Raw genomic sequence first — 18,450 nt, forward strand, 5'->3', positions numbered from 1 at the left:
TTCATCACACCAACCAAAACCCCCCCAATAACCATACCCCTTATCACCAAAACCGCTGCCATCCTCATAACAATCCTAGGAATCATCCTAGGCCCCTCATGTACAGGGCCACACCCCTCTAACGGCGCAAGCTTACATAGAAACATTATTAACAGACCTAGACAGATACAAAAACCCCTACAAGACCACGTATTAACTAACCCTGTTAACCCGACTCAGGAGCGCCTATAAGAGCGATTAAAATCTGTGAAAGGAACTCGGCAAATTAATAAGGCCCGACTGTTTACCAAAAACATAGCCTTCAGCAAATTAAACAAGTATTGAAGGTGATGCCTGCCCGGTGACTTAGGTTTAACGGCCGCGGTATCCTAACCGTGCAAAGATAGCGCAATCAATTGTCCCATAAATCGAGACTTGTATGAATGGCTAAACGAGGTCTTAACTGTCTCTCACAGATAATCAGTGAAATTGATCTCCCCGTGCAAAAGCGGGGATGTGAACATAAGACGAGAAGACCCTGTGGAACTTAAAAATCAACGACCACCGCGAATCCTCAATCAACCCCACTGGGGCCACTACCATCGCAGAGCCTGGTCGATATTTTTCGGTTGGGGCGACCTTGGAGGAGAACAAATCCTCCAAAAACAAGACCATACCTCTTTACCTAGAGCTACCCCTCAAAGTGCTAACAGTGACCAGACCCAATATAATTGATTAATGGACCAAGCTACCCCAGGGATAACAGCGCAATCCCCCTCAAGAGCCCATATCGACAGGGGGGTTTACGACCTCGATGTTGGATCAGGACATCCTAATGGTGCAGCCGCTATTAAGGGTTCGTTTGTTCAACGATTAACAGTCCTACGTGATCTGAGTTCAGACCGGAGCAATCCAGGTCGGTTTCTATCTATGACACACTCTCCCCAGTACGAAAGGACCGGGAAAGTGGGGCCAATACCACAAGCACGCCCCCCCCCCTCTAAGCAGTGAAACCAACTAAACCGTGAAGAGGGCCTTCCCCCACCACTTTCAATCCTAGAAAAGGACCAGCTAGAGTGGCAGAGCCCGGCAAGTGCAGAAGGCTTAAGCCCTTTCCCCAGAGGTTCAAATCCTCTCCCTAGCTTCACCCATGATTCAAATAACAACACTAAGCTGCCTCATTATATCCCTCCTATACATCATCCCAATCCTGATTGCCGTAGCCTTCCTAACCCTAGTAGAACGGAAAATCCTAAACTACATACAATCCCGCAAAGGCCCTAACGTTGTCGGGCCTTTTGGCCTACTTCAACCATTTGCGGACGGACTGAAACTATTTACCAAAGAGCCCATCCGACCCTCTACCTCTTCCCCACTTCTATTCATTCTGATACCAATACTAGCCCTTGTCCTAGCCCTCACCACTTGAGCACCACTACCACTCCCATTTCCCCTAGCAGATCTAAACCTCGGAGTTCTCTTCCTAATAGCCATGTCAAGCCTAGCCGTCTACTCAGTCCTATGATCAGGCTGAGCCTCGAACTCAAAATACGCACTAATCGGAGCCCTACGGGCAGTAGCACAGACCATTTCATACGAAGTGACACTGGCCATAATCCTGCTATCAATAATCATACTAAGCGGAAGCTACACACTCAGCTCCTTTGCCATCGCACAGGAGCCTCTATACTTCATTTTCTCCTCATGACCCCTAGCAATAATATGATACGTATCCACCCTAGCAGAGACAAACCGAGCTCCTTTTGACCTCACAGAGGGTGAATCTGAGCTAGTCTCAGGGTTTAACGTTGAATACGCCGCAGGACCCTTCGCCTTATTCTTCCTAGCTGAATATGCGAACATTATGCTAATAAATACACTTACAGCCATCATATTCCTAAACCCAAGCGCCCTAGGGCCACCCACAGAACTATTCCCCGTCATCCTAGCCACAAAAGTCCTCCTACTATCTTCTGGTTTCTTATGGGTCCGAGCTTCATACCCACGATTCCGATATGACCAACTAATGCACCTACTATGAAAAAACTTCCTACCCCTCACACTAGCTCTGTGCCTCTGACACATCAGCATACCTATCTGCTATGCAGGCCTACCTCCTTACATAAGGAAATGTGCCTGAACTACAAAGGGTCACTATGATAAAGTGAACATAGAGGTATAACAGCCCTCTCATTTCCTGTTGACCTTAGAAAAGTAGGAATTGAACCCACACAAGAGAAATCAAAATTCTCCATACTTCCCTTATATTATTTTCTAGTAGAGTCAGCTAATCAAGCTATCGGGCCCATACCCCGAAAATGATGGTTTAACCCCCTCCTCTACTAATGAACCCTTACGCGACCCCAATCATAACCTTCAGCCTCATCTTGGGCACCACCATCACAATTTCCAGCAACCACTGAGTTCTGGCCTGGACAGGACTGGAGATCAACGCACTAGCCATCATTCCCCTAATTGCCAAATCCCACCACCCACGAGCAGTAGAAGCCGCAACGAAATACTTCCTAACCCAAGCAGCTGCTTCCGCCCTGGTCCTATTCTCTAGCATAACCAATGCCTGAGTCACCGGCCAATGAGACATCACACAAATAAACCACCCAACCTCCTGTCTACTACTGACAGCAGCAATCGCTATTAAACTGGGCCTAGTGCCATTTCACTTCTGATTCCCAGAAGTACTACAAGGATCGCCACTAATAACAGCCCTGCTACTCTCGACCCTCATAAAATTCCACCCACTAACCCTGCTCCTACTAACATCCAAATCCCTCGACCCAGCTCTACTCACCGCCATGGCCCTAGCCTCAACAGCACTAGGAGGCTGAATAGGACTGAACCAAACACAAACACGCAAAATCCTAGCCTTCTCGTCCATCTCCCACTTAGGCTGAATCGCCATCATCCTAGTTTACAGCCCCAAATTGGCCTTACTTACCTTCTACCTATACACAATCATAACATCAGCCGTATTCCTAGCCCTTAACAAAATCAAAGCCCTTAACCTATCCATGATCACAACCTCATGAACAAAAACCCCAGTGCTAAACGCCACCCTAATACTAGTACTTTTATCCCTAGCAGGCCTCCCCCCATTAACAGGCTTTATACCAAAGTGACTTATCATCCAAGAACTAACTAAACAGGAAATAACACCAGCAGCCATGGCAATTGCCATGCTATCACTGCTCAGCCTCTTCTTCTACCTACGCCTCGCATACCACTCAACAATTACCCTTCCCCCCAACTCCTCTAACCACATAAAACAATGATACACTAGCAAAGCCCCAAGCACACCTACTGCGGTCCTTGCCTCACTATCAATCCTCTTACTTCCCCTGTCCCCAATAATACATGCCATTGTCTAGAAACTTAGGATAACACCCCAAACCGAAGGCCTTCAAAGCCTTAAATAAGAGTTAAACCCTCTTAGTTTCTGCACATTAAGACTTACAGAATATTAACCTGTATCTTCTGAATGCAAGTCAGACGCTTTAATTAAGCTAAAGCCTCCCTAGACAGATGGGCTTCGATCCCACAAAACTCTAGTTAACAGCTAAATGCCTAAACCAATTGGCTTCTGCCTACAAAGACCCTGACGCACCCTAGTGCGCATCGATGAGCTTGCAACTCAACATGAATTTCACTACAGAGCCGATAAGAAGAGGAATTAAACCTCTGTAAAAAGGACTACAGCCTAACGCTTCAACACTCAGCCATCTTACCCGTCACCTTCATCAACCGATGACTATTTTCCACTAACCATAAGGATATTGGCACCCTGTACCTCATCTTCGGGGCATGAGCAGGAATAGTCGGCACCGCACTCAGCCTATTAATCCGCGCAGAACTAGGACAACCAGGAACTCTCCTAGGCGACGACCAAATTTACAATGTAATCGTTACCGCTCACGCCTTTGTAATAATCTTCTTTATAGTCATACCCATCATGATCGGAGGATTCGGCAACTGATTAGTCCCCCTCATAATCGGTGCCCCCGACATAGCATTCCCGCGAATAAACAACATAAGCTTTTGACTCCTCCCCCCATCATTCCTCCTCCTACTAGCCTCATCCACTGTAGAAGCTGGCGCCGGCACAGGCTGAACTGTCTACCCTCCCCTAGCAGGTAACCTTGCCCACGCCGGAGCTTCAGTAGACCTGGCTATCTTCTCACTCCACTTAGCCGGTATCTCCTCCATCCTTGGGGCCATCAACTTTATCACCACAGCCATCAACATAAAACCCCCCGCACTCTCACAATACCAAACCCCACTATTTGTCTGATCCGTACTAATTACCGCCATCCTACTCCTTCTATCACTCCCCGTACTCGCCGCCGGTATTACAATATTACTAACTGATTGAAACCTAAACACCACATTCTTCGACCCCGCTGGAGGAGGAGACCCAATCCTGTACCAACACCTATTCTGATTCTTCGGACACCCAGAAGTCTATATTCTGATCCTACCGGGGTTTGGAATCATCTCACACGTAGTCACGTACTACTCAGGCAAAAAGGAGCCCTTCGGCTACATGGGAATAGTCTGAGCCATACTATCCATCGGCTTCCTAGGATTCATCGTCTGAGCTCACCACATGTTTACAGTAGGAATAGACGTTGATACCCGAGCCTACTTTACATCAGCCACTATAATCATTGCCATCCCTACCGGAATCAAAGTATTTAGCTGACTAGCCACCCTGCACGGAGGAACAATCAAATGAGACCCCCCCAATACTATGAGCTCTAGGATTTATCTTCCTATTTACCATCGGAGGATTAACAGGAATCGTTCTTGCAAACTCTTCCCTAGACATCGCCCTGCACGACACGTACTACGTAGTTGCCCACTTCCACTACGTCCTATCCATAGGCGCCGTCTTTGCCATTCTAGCAGGATTTACTCACTGATTCCCACTACTCACTGGGTTTACCCTACACCAAACATGAGCAAAAGCCCACTTCGGGGTAATATTTACAGGAGTAAACCTAACGTTCTTCCCCCAGCACTTCCTAGGCCTAGCAGGAATACCCCGACGATACTCGGACTATCCCGACGCCTACACACTATGAAACACCATTTCCTCCATCGGCTCCCTAAACTCAATAGTAGCCGTAATCATACTAATATTCATCATCTGAGAAGCCTTTTCGGCCAAACGAAAAGTCCTACAACCAGAACTAACTACCACAAACGTTGAATGAATCCACGGCTGCCCTCCCCCATACCATACTTTCGAGGAACCGGCCTTCGTCCAAGTACAAGAAAGGAAGGAATCGAACCCTCACATGCTGGTTTCAAGCCAACTGCATTCACCGCTCATGCTTCTTTCTTATGAGACGTTAGTAAACCAATTACATAGCCTTGTCAAGACTAAATCACAGGTAAAAATCCTGTACATCTCATGTGGCCAACCACTCCCAACTAGGATTCCAAGACGCCTCATCACCCATCATAGAAGAACTCGTTGAATTCCACGACCACGCCCTAATCGTTGCCCTAGCTATCTGCAGCCTAGTTCTCTACCTTTTAGCCCACATACTAACAGAAAAACTCTCGTCCAATGCTGTAGACGCCCAAGAAGTAGAGCTGATCTGGACAATCCTACCTGCTATCGTCCTGGTACTCCTCGCCCTCCCATCCCTACAAATCCTCTACATAATGGACAAAATCGATGAACCAGACCTCACCCTAAAAGCCATCGGCCACCAATGATACTGAAGCTACGAATACACAGACCTCAAAGACCTATCATTCGACTCCTACATAGTGCCCACCCCAGACTTACCCAACGGCCACTTCCGACTGCTAGAAGTTGACCACCGCGTAGTTATCCCAATAGAATCCCCCATCCGCGTGATCATTACTGCAGGAGACGTACTCCACTCCTGAGCAGTCCCAACGCTCGGAGTTAAAACAGACGCAATCCCAGGCCGACTAAACCAAACTTCATTCATTACCACCCGGCCTGGGATTTTTTACGGACAATGCTCAGAAATTTGCGGGGCTAATCACAGCTACATACCCATTGTAGTAGAATCAACCCCACTCCCACATTTCGAGGCCTGATCGTCCCTTCTATCATCATCCTAATCATTAAGAAGCTATGCAACAGCACTCGCCTTTTAAGCTAGCCAAAGAGGGACTTCCCCCTCCTTAATGATATGCCACAGCTTAACCCCGCACCATGATTTTCAATCATAATTATAACCTGATTAACCCTAGCACTCCTCATCCAACCAAAACTACTAGCCTTCACCACAACCAACCCCCCATCAAATAAGACCTCCCTCACTACCAAACCCACACCATGATCCTGACCATGAACCTAAGCTTCTTTGACCAATTTTCCAGCCCCAATCTATTCGGCATCCCCTTAATCCTACTATCCCTACTCTTCCCAGCCCTACTATTCCCGTCCCCAAACAACCGATGAATCAACAACCGCCTTTCTACTATCCAAACATGACTCCTTCACCTAATCACAAAACAACTAATAGTCCCACTCAACAAAAATGGCCACAAATGAGCCATAATATTTACATCCCTAATAATCATACTTCTTACAATCAACCTTCTAGACCTCCTTCCATATACATTCACCCCAACCACCCAACTATCTATGAACATAGCCCTAGCCTTCCCACTATGGCTCGCCACACTACTAACAGGCCTACGAAACCAACCATCAGCCTCTTTAGCCCACCTATTACCCGAAGGTACCCCTACACCCCTAATCCCCGCACTAATCCTGATCGAAACAACCAGCCTACTAATCCGCCCCCTAGCCCTCGGAGTCCGCCTTACAGCCAACCTTACAGCAGGACACTTACTCATCCAACTCATCTCTACAGCCTCCATTGCATTAATACCCACCCTTCCTGCAGTATCCATCCTAACAATAATCATCCTACTACTCCTAACCATCCTAGAAGTAGCAGTAGCCATAATCCAGGCCTACGTCTTCGTGCTCCTTCTAAGCCTATACTTACAAGAAAACATCTAATGGCACACCAAGCACACTCATACCACATAGTTGACCCAAGCCCTTGACCAATCTTCGGGGCAGCCGCCGCCCTACTCACAACCTCAGGATTAATCATGTGATTCCACTACAACTCATCCATACTACTAACCCTAGGCCTCATCTCAATACTCCTAGTAATACTCCAATGATGACGAGACATTGTACGAGAAAGCACCTTCCAAGGCCATCACACTCCCACAGTCCAAAAAGGCCTACGATACGGCATAATCCTTTTCATCACATCCGAAGCATTCTTCTTCTTAGGGTTCTTCTGAGCGTTCTTCCACTCGAGCCTGGCCCCAACCCCAGAACTAGGAGGCCAATGACCCCCAACAGGAATTAAACCACTCAACCCGATAGAAGTCCCCCTACTAAACACAGCCATCCTACTAGCCTCAGGCGTTACCGTAACGTGAGCCCATCACAGCATCACAGAAGGAAACCGAAAACACGCCATCCACGCCCTAACCCTAACGATCCTCCTGGGATTCTACTTCACAGCCCTACAAGCAATAGAATACCACGAAGCCCCATTCTCAATCGCCGATAGCGTCTACGGATCTACCTTCTTCGTTGCCACTGGATTCCACGGACTCCACGTAATCATCGGATCCTCCTTCCTGACCGTCTGCCTCTTCCGACTGATCAAGTTCCACTTTACATCAGACCACCACTTCGGATTCGAGGCAGCAGCCTGATACTGACACTTCGTAGACGTCATCTGACTATTCCTCTACATAACCATCTACTGATGAGGATCTTGCTCTTCTAGTATATTAATTACAATTGACTTCCAATCTCTAGAATCTGGTATAAACCCAGAGGAGAGCAATGAACGCACTCATGTTCATATTCGCCCTATCATCAATCCTAAGCGCCGCCCTAACCGCATTAAACTTCTGACTCGCCCAAATAAACCCCGACTCAGAGAAACTCTCACCGTACGAATGTGGATTCGACCCACTTGGATCTGCTCGATTACCATTCTCAGTCCGATTCTTCCTCAGTAGCCATCCTGTTCGTCCTATTCGACCTAGAAATCGCCCTCCTACTCCCCCTGCCATGAGCCGTCCAACTCCAATCCCCCCTAATGACCCTCACCTGAACTGTAGTGATCCTCCTTCTCCTAACACTCGGACTGGCCTACGAGTGAATTCAAGGGGGCCTAGAATGAGCAGAATAACAGAAAGTTAGTCTAACCAAAAAGATAGCTGGTTTCGACCCAGCAGATTACAGCCAACCCTGTAACTTTCTTATGTCGCCCCTACATTTAAGCTTCTACTCAGCCTTCATTTTCAGCGGACTAGGACTAGCCTTCCACCGAACCCACCTAGTATCCGCCCTACTATGCCTTGAAAGCATAATATTATCGATATTCGTAGGCCTATCAATATGATCCATCGAAAACCAAGTCTCCTCATTCACCATGGTACCAATTCTCATGCTAACCTTCTCAGCGTGTGAGGCGGGCACAGGCCTGGCCATCCTAGTAGCCTCCACCCGCACACATGGCTCCGACCATCTACACAACCTAAACCTCCTGCAATGCTAAAAATCATCCTACCCACAATTATACTTCTTCCAACAGCCCTGCTGTCTCCACCAAAATTTCTATGGACTAACACCACCTTATACAGCCTCCTAATCGCTGCCCTAAGCCTACAGTGATTAATCCCAACCTACTACCCCTACAAATTTTTATCCAACTGAACAGGAATTGACCAAATCTCATCCCCCCTCCTAGTACTATCCTGCTGACTACTCCCACTCATAATCATAGCAAGCCAAAACCACCTGCAACAAGAACCCCTACAACGCAAACGAATCTTTATCTCAACCTTAGTCGCAGTCCAGCCATTCATCCTACTAGCCTTTTCCACCACAGAACTAGCACTATTTTACATCTCATTTGAAGCAACCCTCATTCCCACCCTAATCTTAATCACCCGATGGGGGAACCAACCAGAACGCCTAAGCGCTGGCATCTACCTGCTATTCTACACGCCAGTAAGCTCTCTACCCCTGCTAATCACAATCATACACCTATACGTGAAAATTGGCACCCTGCACCTGCCAACCCTACAACTAACCCACCCAACCCTATCCACCTCATGGACAGGAATACTATCAGGTCTAGCACTGCTCATAGCATTCATAGTAAAAGCCCCACTATACGGCCTACACCTCTGACTGCCAAAAGCCCACGTAGAAGCACCCATCGCAGGCTCAATACTCCTCGCCGCCCTACTACTAAAGCTAGGAGGATACGGAATTATACGAGTCACTCTATTTATGGGCCCACTGTCCAACCTCCTGCACTACCCCTTCCTAACCCTGGCCCTATGAGGCGCCCTAATGACTAGCTCAATCTGCCTACGACAGACAGACCTAAAATCACTAATCGCTTATTCATCCGTTAGCCACATAGGCCTAGTTATCGCCGCAGGAATAATCCAAACCCACTGATCATTCTCAGGGGCAATGATGCTAATAATTTCCCATGGACTAACTTCCTCCATACTATTCTGCCTAGCCAACACAAACTATGAACGTACGCACAGCCGAATTCTACTACTCACACGAGGCCTACAACCTCTCCTACCACTCATAGCTACCTGATGATTGCTGGCCAATCTAACAAACATAGCCTTACCCCCAACAACAAACCTCATAGCAGAGCTAACCATTATAATCACCTTATTCAACTGATCTGCCTTCACGATCATCCTAACAGGAATCGCAACCCTACTAACCGCCTCCTACACCTTATTCATACTACTAATGACCCAACGAGGCTCAATCCCCTCCCACATCACATCTATGCAAAACTCAACCACGCGAGAACACCTGCTCATAACACTCCACATTATCCCAATATTCCTCCTAATCCTCAAACCCGAACTGATCTCCGGAATCCCCTCATGCAAGTATAGTTTAAACCAAACATTAGACTGTGATTCTAAGAATAGAAGTTCAAACCTTCTTACCTGCCGAGGGGAGGGTTTAACCAACAAGAGCTGCTAACTCTTACATCTGAGCCTAAAACCTCAGCCCCCTTACTTTTAAAGGATAACAGCAATCCACTGGTCTTAGGAACCACCCATCTTGGTGCAAATCCAAGTAAAAGTAGTGAACCCCACACTACTAATCAACTCCCTCACACTACTCACGCTGACAATCCTCCTAACCCCAATCATCCTGCCATTTCTATTTAAAAACTTTAAAAACACCCCACAAGCCACCACCCGCGCTGTTAAAACCGCATTCCTAATTAGCCTAGCCCCTACAACCGCATTCATCTACTCGGGAGTAGAATCTGTCACCTGCCACTGGGAGTGAAAATTCATTATAAACTTTAAAATCCCCCTGAGCCTAAAAATAGACCAATACTCAATAACATTTCTTCCAATCGCCCTATTTGTAACATGATCAATCCTACAATTCGCCATATGATACATGGCCTCAGAGCCATACGTAACAAAATTTTTCACCTACCTACTGACATTCCTAGTCGCCATACTCCTCCTAACAACCGCAAACAACATATTCCTCCTATTCGTAGGCTGGGAAGGAGTACGAATCATGTCCTTCCTTCTCATCGGCTGATGACAAGGCCGAGCAGATGCCAACACCGCCGCCCTACGAGCCGTAATCTACAACCGAATCGGAGACATCGGACTGATCCTGAGCATAGCATGACTAGCTTCAACATTCAACACCTGAGAGATCCAACAAGCCGTACACCCCCACCAAACCCCAATCCTCCCCCTCATAGGATTAATCCTCGCAGCCGCAGGAAAATCCGCCCAATTTGGACTCCACCCATGACTGCCCGCAGCAATAGAAGGCCCCACCCCAGTATCAGCCCTACTGCACTCCAGTACCATAGTAGTAGCCGGAATCTTCCTGCTCATCCGCATGCACCCCCTGCTAGCCACCAACCAGACAGCCCTAACTGCCTGCCTATGCCTAGGTGCTCTATCAACCCTATTCGCTGCCACATGCGCCCTAACCCAAAATGACATCAAAAAAATCATTGCTTTCTCAACATCCAGCCAACTAGGACTAATAATAGTCACTATCGGACTAAACCTCCCACAACTAGCCTTCCTACACATCTCAACCCATGCCTTCTTTAAAGCCATACTATTCCTATGCTCAGGGTCTATCATCCACAACCTAAACGGAGAACAAGATATCCGAAAGATAGGAGGCCTACAGAAAATACTCCCAGTCACTACTTCCTGCCTAACCATCGGAAACCTGGCGCTGATAGGAACCCCATTCCTAGCCGGATTCTACTCAAAAGACCTCATCATCGAAAGCTTAAACACATCATACCTAAATACTTGAGCCCTACTCCTAACCCTTATAGCCACAGCATTCACCGCAACCTACAGCATCCGCATAACCATCCTAGTCCAAGCTGGACAAACCCGAATCCCCCCAATAGTATCAATAAACGAAAACAACCCACTAATCACCGCCCCCCTAACCCGACTCGCCCTAGGCAGCATTACAGCAGGAATAATCATTACCTCTTTCATCACACCAACCAAAACCCCCCCAATAACCATACCCCTTATCACCAAAACCGCTGCCATCCTCATAACAATCCTAGGAATCATCCTAGGCCCCTCATGTACAGGGCCACACCCCTCTAACGGCGCAAGCTTACATAGAAACATTATTAACAGACCTAGACAGATACAAAAACCCCTACAAGACCACGTATTAACTAACCCTGTTAACCCGACTCAGGAGCGCCTATAAGAGCGATTAAAATCTGTGAAAGGAACTCGGCAAATTAATAAGGCCCGACTGTTTACCAAAAACATAGCCTTCAGCAAATTAAACAAGTATTGAAGGTGATGCCTGCCCGGTGACTTAGGTTTAACGGCCGCGGTATCCTAACCGTGCAAAGATAGCGCAATCAATTGTCCCATAAATCGAGACTTGTATGAATGGCTAAACGAGGTCTTAACTGTCTCTCACAGATAATCAGTGAAATTGATCTCCCCGTGCAAAAGCGGGGATGTGAACATAAGACGAGAAGACCCTGTGGAACTTAAAAATCAACGACCACCGCGAATCCTCAATCAACCCCACTGGGGCCACTACCATCGCAGAGCCTGGTCGATATTTTTCGGTTGGGGCGACCTTGGAGGAGAACAAATCCTCCAAAAACAAGACCATACCTCTTTACCTAGAGCTACCCCTCAAAGTGCTAACAGTGACCAGACCCAATATAATTGATTAATGGACCAAGCTACCCCAGGGATAACAGCGCAATCCCCCTCAAGAGCCCATATCGACAGGGGGGTTTACGACCTCGATGTTGGATCAGGACATCCTAATGGTGCAGCCGCTATTAAGGGTTCGTTTGTTCAACGATTAACAGTCCTACGTGATCTGAGTTCAGACCGGAGCAATCCAGGTCGGTTTCTATCTATGACACACTCTCCCCAGTACGAAAGGACCGGGAAAGTGGGGCCAATACCACAAGCACGCCCCCCCCCCTCTAAGCAGTGAAACCAACTAAACCGTGAAGAGGGCCTTCCCCCACCACTTTCAATCCTAGAAAAGGACCAGCTAGAGTGGCAGAGCCCGGCAAGTGCAGAAGGCTTAAGCCCTTTCCCCAGAGGTTCAAATCCTCTCCCTAGCTTCACCCATGATTCAAATAACAACACTAAGCTGCCTCATTATATCCCTCCTATACATCATCCCAATCCTGATTGCCGTAGCCTTCCTAACCCTAGTAGAACGGAAAATCCTAAACTACATACAATCCCGCAAAGGCCCTAACGTTGTCGGGCCTTTTGGCCTACTTCAACCATTTGCGGACGGACTGAAACTATTTACCAAAGAGCCCATCCGACCCTCTACCTCTTCCCCACTTCTATTCATTCTGATACCAATACTAGCCCTTGTCCTAGCCCTCACCACTTGAGCACCACTACCACTCCCATTTCCCCTAGCAGATCTAAACCTCGGAGTTCTCTTCCTAATAGCCATGTCAAGCCTAGCCGTCTACTCAGTCCTATGATCAGGCTGAGCCTCGAACTCAAAATACGCACTAATCGGAGCCCTACGGGCAGTAGCACAGACCATTTCATACGAAGTGACACTGGCCATAATCCTGCTATCAATAATCATACTAAGCGGAAGCTACACACTCAGCTCCTTTGCCATCGCACAGGAGCCTCTATACTTCATTTTCTCCTCATGACCCCTAGCAATAATATGATACGTATCCACCCTAGCAGAGACAAACCGAGCTCCTTTTGACCTCACAGAGGGTGAATCTGAGCTAGTCTCAGGGTTTAACGTTGAATACGCCGCAGGACCCTTCGCCTTATTCTTCCTAGCTGAATATGCGAACATTATGCTAATAAATACACTTACAGCCATCATATTCCTAAACCCAAGCGCCCTAGGGCCACCCACAGAACTATTCCCCGTCATCCTAGCCACAAAAGTCCTCCTACTATCTTCTGGTTTCTTATGGGTCCGAGCTTCATACCCACGATTCCGATATGACCAACTAATGCACCTACTATGAAAAAACTTCCTACCCCTCACACTAGCTCTGTGCCTCTGACACATCAGCATACCTATCTGCTATGCAGGCCTACCTCCTTACATAAGGAAATGTGCCTGAACTACAAAGGGTCACTATGATAAAGTGAACATAGAGGTATAACAGCCCTCTCATTTCCTGTTGACCTTAGAAAAGTAGGAATTGAACCCACACAAGAGAAATCAAAATTCTCCATACTTCCCTTATATTATTTTCTAGTAGAGTCAGCTAATCAAGCTATCGGGCCCATACCCCGAAAATGATGGTTTAACCCCCTCCTCTACTAATGAACCCTTACGCGACCCCAATCATAACCTTCAGCCTCATCTTGGGCACCACCATCACAATTTCCAGCAACCACTGAGTTCTGGCCTGGACAGGACTGGAGATCAACGCACTAGCCATCATTCCCCTAATTGCCAAATCCCACCACCCACGAGCAGTAGAAGCCGCAACGAAATACTTCCTAACCCAAGCAGCTGCTTCCGCCCTGGTCCTATTCTCTAGCATAACCAATGCCTGAGTCACCGGCCAATGAGACATCACACAAATAAACCACCCAACCTCCTGTCTACTACTGACAGCAGCAATCGCTATTAAACTGGGCCTAGTGCCATTTCACTTCTGATTCCCAGAAGTACTACAAGGATCGCCACTAATAACAGCCCTGCTACTCTCGACCCTCATAAAATTCCACCCACTAACCCTGCTCCTACTAACATCCAAATCCCTCGACCCAGCTCTACTCACCGCCATGGCCCTAGCCTCAACAGCACTAGGAGGCTGAATAGGACTGAACCAAACACAAACACGCAAAATCCTAGCCTTCTCGTCCATCTCCCACTTAGGCTGAATCGCCATCATCCTAGTTTACAGCCCCAAATTGGCCTTACTTACCTTCTACCTATACACAATCATAACATCAGCCGTATTCCTAGCCCTTAACAAAATCAAAGCCCTTAACCTATCCATGATCACAACCTCATGAACAAAAACCCCAGTGCTAAACGCCACCCTAATACTAGTACTTTTATCCCTAGCAGGCCTCCCCCCATTAACAGGCTTTATACCAAAGTGACTTATCATCCAAGGACTAACTAAACAGGAAATAACACCAGCAGCCATGGCAATTGCCATGCTATCACTGCTCAGCCTCTTCTTCTACCTACGCCTCGCATACCACTCAACAATTACCCTTCCCCCCAACTCCTCTAACCACATAAAACAATGATACACTAGCAAAGCCCCAAGCACACCTACTGCGGTCCTTGCCTCACTATCAATCCTCTTACTTCCCCTGTCCCCAATAATACATGCCATTGTCTAGAAACTTAGGATAACACCCCAAACCGAAGGCCTTCAAAGCCTTAAATAAGAGTTAAACCCTCTTAGTTTCTGCACATTAAGACTTACAGAATATTAACCTGTATCTTCTGAATGCAAGTCAGACGCTTTAATTAAGCTAAAGCCTCCCTAGACAGATGGGCTTCGATCCCACAAAACTCTAGTTAACAGCTAAATGCCTAAACCAATTGGCTTCTGCCTACAAAGACCCTGACGCACCCTAGTGCGCATCGATGAGCTTGCAACTCAACATGAATTTCACTACAGAGCCGATAAGAAGAGGAATTAAACCTCTGTAAAAAGGACTACAGCCTAACGCTTCAACACTCAGCCATCTTACCCGTCACCTTCATCAACCGATGACTATTTTCCACTAACCATAAGGATATTGGCACCCTGTACCTCATCTTCGGGGCATGAGCAGGAATAGTCGGCACCGCACTCAGCCTATTAATCCGCGCAGAACTAGGACAACCAGGAACTCTCCTAGGCGACGACCAAATTTACAATGTAATCGTTACCGCTCACGCCTTTGTAATAATCTTCTTTATAGTCATACCCATCATGATCGGAGGATTCGGCAACTGATTAGTCCCCCTCATAATCGGTGCCCCCGACATAGCATTCCCGCGAATAAACAACATAAGCTTTTGACTCCTCCCCCCATCATTCCTCCTCCTACTAGCCTCATCCACTGTAGAAGCTGGCGCCGGCACAGGCTGAACTGTCTACCCTCCCCTAGCAGGTGACCTTGCCCACGCCGGAGCTTCAGTAGACCTGGCTATCTTCTCACTCCACTTAGCCGGTATCTCCTCCATCCTTGGGGCCATCAACTTTATCACCACAGCCATCAACATAAAACCCCCCGCACTCTCACAATACCAAACCCCACTATTTGTCTGATCCGTACTAATTACCGCCATCCTACTCCTTCTATCACTCCCCGTACTCGCCGCCGGTATTACAATATTACTAACTGATCGAAACCTAAACACCACATTCTTCGACCCCGCTGGAGGAGGAGACCCAATCCTGTACCAACACCTATTCTGATTCTTCGGACACCCAGAAGTCTATATTCTGATCCTACCGGGGTTTGGAATCATCTCACACATAGTCACGTACTACTCAGGCAAAAAGGAGCCCTTCGGCTACATGGGAATAGTCTGAGCCATACTATCCATCGGCTTCCTAGGATTCATCGTCTGAGCTCACCACATGTTTACAGTAGGAATAGACGTTGATACCCGAGCCTACTTTACATCAGCCACTATAATCATTGCCATCCCTACCGGAATCAAAGTATTTAGCTGACTAGCCACCCTGCACGGAGGAACAATCAAATGAGACCCCCCCAATACTATGAGCTCTAGGATTTATCTTCCTATTTACCATCGGAGGATTAACAGGAATCGTTCTTGCAAACTCTTCCCTAGACATCGCCCTGCACGACACGTACTACGTAGTTGCCCACTTCCACTACGTCCTATCCATAGGCGCCGTCTTTGCCATTCTAGCAGGATTTACTCACTGATTCCCACTACTCACTGGGTTTACCCTACACCAAACATGAGCAAAAGCCCACTTCGGGGTAATATTTACAGGAGTAAACCTAACGTTCTTCCCCCAGCACTTCCTAGGCCTAGCAGGAATACCCCGACGATACTCGGACTATCCCGACGCCTACACACTATGAAACACCATTTCCTCCATCGGCTCCCTAATCTCAATAGTAGCCGTAATCATACTAATATTCATCATCTGAGAAGCCTTTTCGGCCAAACGAAAAGTCCTACAACCAGAACTAACTACCACAAACGTTGAATGAATCCACGGCTGCCCTCCCCCATACCATACTTTCGAGGAACCGGCCTTCGTCCAAGTACAAGAAAGGAAGGAATCGAACCCTCACATGCTGGTTTCAAGCCAACTGCATTCACCGCTCATGCTTCTTTCTTATGAGACGTTAGTAAACCAATTACATAGCCTTGTCAAGACTAAATCACAGGTAAAAATCCTGTACATCTCATGTGGCCAACCACTCCCAACTAGGATTCCAAGACGCCTCATCACCCATCATAGAAGAACTCGTTGAATTCCACGACCACACCCTAATCGTTGCCCTAGCTATCTGCAGCCTAGTTCTCTACCTTTTAGCCCACATACTAACAGAAAAACTCTCGTCCAATGCTGTAGACGCCCAAGAAGTAGAGCTGATCTGGACAATCCTACCTGCTATCGTCCTGGTACTCCTCGCCCTCCCATCCCTACAAATCCTCTACATAATGGACGAAATCGACGAACCAGACCTCACCCTAAAAGCCATCGGCCACCAATGATACTGAAGCTACGAATACACAGACTTCAAAGACCTATCCTTCGACTCCTACATAGTGCCCACCCCAGACTTACCCAACGGCCACTTCCGACTGCTAGAAGTTGACCACCGCGTAGTTATCCCAATAGAATCCCCCATCCGCGTGATCATTACTGCAGGAGACGTACTCCACTCCTGAGCAGTCCCAACGCTCGGAGTTAAAACAGACGCAATCCCAGGCCGACTAAACCAAACTTCATTCATTACCACCCGGCCTGGGAATTTTACGGACAATGCTCAGAAATTTGCGGGGCTAATCACAGCTACATACCCATTGTAGTAGAATCAACCCCACTCCCACATTTCGAGGCCTGATCGTCCCTTCTATCATCATCCTAATCATTAAGAAGCTATGCAACAGCACTAGCCTTTTAAGCTAGCCAAAGAGGGACTTCCCCCTCCTTAATGATATGCCACAGCTTAACCCCGCACCATGATTTTCAATCATAATTATAACCTGATTAACCCTAGCACTCCTCATCCAACCAAAACTACTAGCCTTCACCACAACCAACCCCCCATCAAATAAGACCTCCCTCACTACCAAACCCACACCATGATCCTGACCATGAACCTAAGCTTCTGTGACCAATTTTCCAGCCCCAATCTATTTGGCATCCCCTTAATCCTACTATCCCTACTCTTCCCAGCCCTACTATTCCCGTCCCCAAACAACCGATGAATCAACAACCGCCTTTCTACTATCCAAACATGACTCCTTCACCTAATCACAAAACAACTAATAGTCCCACTCAACAAAAATGGCCACAAATGAGCCATAATATTTACATCCCTAATAATCATACTTCTTACAATCAACCTTCTAGGCCTCCTTCCATATACATTCACCCCAACCACCCAACTATCTATGAACATAGCCCTAGCCTTCCCACTATGGCTCGCCACACTACTAACAGGCCTACGAAACCAACCATCAGCCTCTTTAGCCCACCTATTACCCGAAGGTACCCCTACACCCCTAATCCCCACACTAATCCTGATCGAAACAACCAGCCTACTAATCCGCCCCCTAGCCCTCGGAGTCCGCCTTACAGCCAACCTTACAGCAGGACACTTACTCATCCAACTCGTCTCTACAGCCTCCATTGCATTAAT

The 18,450-nt window shown here is 47.4% G+C and overlaps 1 long non-coding RNA gene across 1 annotated transcript in view; it reads right to left on the reverse strand.

Moving 5' to 3' along the window:
* LOC308187075 overlaps positions 1-17,322 on the reverse strand; it is a 99,845-nt gene extending 82,523 nt beyond the window's left edge. Inside the window, exon 1 of the long non-coding RNA XR_013944450.1 lies at positions 17,063-17,322. This is a non-coding gene — a long non-coding RNA (uncharacterized lncRNA). The remainder of the gene's footprint in view (positions 1-17,062) is intronic.
* Between the last annotated feature and the right edge of the window lie 1,128 nt (positions 17,323-18,450).

Source organism: Anser brachyrhynchus (assembly GCF_964034855.1).
Source record: "Anser brachyrhynchus genome assembly, contig: SCAFFOLD_121, whole genome shotgun sequence".
NCBI lineage: Eukaryota > Metazoa > Chordata > Aves > Anseriformes > Anatidae > Anser > Anser brachyrhynchus.